This window comes from Triticum urartu, chromosome 2 (assembly GCF_003073215.2).
Source record: "Triticum urartu cultivar G1812 chromosome 2, Tu2.1, whole genome shotgun sequence".
Classification (NCBI taxonomy): domain Eukaryota; kingdom Viridiplantae; phylum Streptophyta; class Magnoliopsida; order Poales; family Poaceae; genus Triticum; species Triticum urartu.
The window spans coordinates 29272129-29275502 of NC_053023.1; the positions used below are offsets into that span (position 1 = coordinate 29272129).

A 3374-nucleotide genomic window follows, 5' to 3' on the forward strand; every position below is an offset into this window, starting at 1 on the left:
CCAGCCGCGCCAGCAGTTGTGTCAGCGGGATTTTCTGTGGCGGCGGGTGATGCTGGAGCCGTGACGGAAGGCGCAGAAGATCCAGGCCACGCGGAGGACACGTGCCTGACCGGATCCGCCTCGGATCGCACGCCTGTCGTGGGCTGGGGCGAATCCGCGCCGGATCGTGCGCCCAGCTGCTGGCGGCGCATGTAGTGGCGGGGTCTGCCTGCGGGCCAGCGGGCTGGGGGTTCCTGCCGCGTGGCCTCCAAGGATTGGCGCGTGCCGGACGCCGCTTCTGGCCCAGTTGAGGCGAGCCGCGTGGCCGTCGCTGGGTCGCTGTCGCCGCGCCTGGCGGGCGACACGGGATCTGGCGCACTGGCACCCTGCTGCGACACAGATCCTGTCGGGGATATACCCCGCGGCGTAAACCGGCCGGAAGTATAACCCGGCCGGACTTGGCGGTTTACTTGAGACCCGGCTGAGACTTGACGATTCACTGGTGACCCGTTTGGACCTGGCGGTTTACGATTCATTGGTAATCCGGTAGGCGGGTCAGAGCAGCGACAAGACCCGGTGGCCCAACGGGCGGTTCATGAAGGCCGTTTCATACTATGGTGGGCCGGTTTAAGAGGAAAGGCATGAGAAATATTTACCTTACAAGGAGTTAAGACCAGGACTTGTATCCGGTTTGTATTAGAGATAGACTAGTCCTAATCCTAATAGGACTCCACATGTAAACCGCCCCTTCAACATATATAAGGAGGGGCAGGGCTCCCCAAAGAGGGACAAGCAAGAAGAAACGATCGCTAGGGCTAGACACGAAGAGCCGGTTTACGGCGACTCCCCCATGAGCGTAATGAGACCTAACCTCAAACAGCATGTAGGGTTATTACCGGATGATATTTCCCGGGGCCCGAAGCTGTCTAAACCCTTGTCTTGTGCGTTGATCCGCCCTGCGTCTCTCATTCCAATCAACCCCTCTCAAGCTACCACATAGATGTGCTGGCCTCGCGACTAAGTCCTGACACTAAGGACATCTGCCGTGACAAAACCACGACAGATCCCGGAGCTGATCTGCTGCCACGCTGCTGGAGCTCCGATCCCGAGGAGGATCTGTTCCCCGCTGTGTGACACATAAAATGTGAACAGTTTGGGGTGATTTATTCACCATTTTCTGTGATTCCTTCGCCATTTTCTGCTCCATTGCCATCTGCATCATCACAAAGCTCAAGTGCACGGTTATGAGAATTAGTCATCATATGATCATTACAGTTATTTCCCCCTTGACCAAGACCGGTGAGACTAGATGGTAAGAGAAGAATTTCTTGACGAAGTAGGGCACCGACATTAGGATGAAGGGTGGCAAAGGGAAACTTTGTTTCATCAAAAACGACATCCCGTGAGATATAGACGCGTCCGGTTGAAACATCAAGACACTTAACGCCTTTGTGTTGGGCACTATAACCAATGAACACACATTGTTTGGATCTAAAACCGAGTTTTCGATCATTGTAAGGGCGAAGATTGGGCCAACAGGCGCATCCAAATACATGGAGAGAAGTGTAGTCTGGTTTGGTGTGGAGAAGCCTTTCAGTGGGAGTTTCATTGTTGATAACACGACTAGGTAGCATATTAATGATATGGACAGCTGTGAGAAAGGCTTCGTCCCAAAATTTTAAGGGCATGGAGGCGCCAACAAGAAGGGCAAAGCCAACTTCGACAATGTGTCTGTGTTTGCGTTCAGCAGACCCATTCTGTTGATGGGCATGGGGACATGACACATGGTGAGAGATGCCAAGTTTTTGAAAAAAGGAGTTTAGTTTCTCGTATTCGCCACCCCAATCAGATTGGAGGGCTATGATTTTGGTGTCGAATTTCCTTTCAACTAAAGCTTGGAAATTGAGAAAAACTTGGCATACATCTGATCTTTTCTTAAGAAGATAGATCCAGGTAAATTTACTATAGTCGTCAATGAAACTCACGTAGTATGTATGTCTACCAACAGAGGAGGGAGCGGGTCCCCACACATCAGAAAAAATAAGTTGCAAAGGCTTGGTAGAAATACTTGTAGAAATAGGATAAGGCAACTGATGACTTTTAGCTCTCTGGCAGGAATCACAAATTGTTTCAACATCATGCTCTCCAACATATGGGAGCTTATTTTTCCTAAGCAAACGCTCAACTAAAGAAAACGATGCATGTCCTAATCGATCATGCCACCGTGTAGATGAGACTTTGGTGGCACTAAAAACTTGTTTATTGAATCTTCGAATCTCTGGAATCAATGGGTAAAGCCCACGAACACATCTACCTCGATATAGCACCCTCCTTGTGGCCAGATCCTTGATCAAAAAGAAGAAGGGGTGAAATTCAAGAAAGACATGATTATCAACGGCAATGCGATGAACGGAAAGAAGGCTCTTGGAAGCACTAGGAACATGCAAAAAAATTCTGAGATGAATTTTTCTATGAGGGGTTTTAATAATAGAATGACCAATGTGACCAATCTTCATACCTTCTCCACTAGCAGTGTGGATATGATCTTGGCCGCGATACTTGTCGCGCATGGTCACCTTTTCCATCTCACCGGTGATGTGGTTAGTGGCTCCGCTGTCGACGTACCAGTTCGTGTCAACACCATATGAGGCTTCTGCTGCCCCGGCCACTTTTTCATCCTGGGACGATGCATCATCATCATCCTCAAACCGGTACCAGCAATCTTTAGCTGAGTGTCCCAGCTTGCCACAGATTTGGCACCGAACAACGTCCGGGCGTGATCTGTTGCTGTTGGAGGAGCTGTTGCGCCGGCCCCTATTGTTGTTGGAGGAGGGCCGGCCGCCGCCGCGCATGTTGCCGCCGTTCTGGCCGCTGCTGTTGCCCCCGCTAGAGTTCTTGCCCTTCTAACGAGGAGGTCCATGGTAGCGAGAGCCGCCACCACCGCGGCCGCGGGTGGCGATGTTCGCTGAAGACTTGAAGCCACCTTCGGTCCCTGCCCCTTGGAACAAAGCCAGCCTTTGATCAAAGTTACTCATCTGAGCAAAGAATTCATCAAGGGTGACCGGGATGGTGCGGACGTCAAGGGTAGAGACTAGCGGCTGGTAGTCCATGTCGAGGCCGTTGAGGATGTAGGAGATCAGCTCGTCCTCCTTCAATGGCCGCTCTACCGCTGCAAGTTCGTCGGCGAGGGAGCGCATGTGCGCAAAGTACGTGGCCACCGATTGTGTCCCCTTATGCGCGTTCGTGTGAGCGGCGCGGATGTTGTTGACGCGAGACATCGAGGTTGACGAGAACATCCTCGCCAGCGCCATCCACAGCTCATGCGCGTGGGTGATCGCGGTCACCTGTACGAGTACTTCTTTGGACAGATTATTTAGAAGATAACCCAGTACCTG

At 51.7% G+C, this 3374-nt stretch overlaps 1 pseudogene; it reads right to left on the reverse strand.

Annotated features, from left to right (window-relative positions):
• Positions 1-2998: 2998 nt before the first annotated feature.
• Positions 2999-3138, reverse strand: LOC125541895 (annotated as a pseudogene).
• Between the last annotated feature and the right edge of the window lie 236 nt (positions 3139-3374).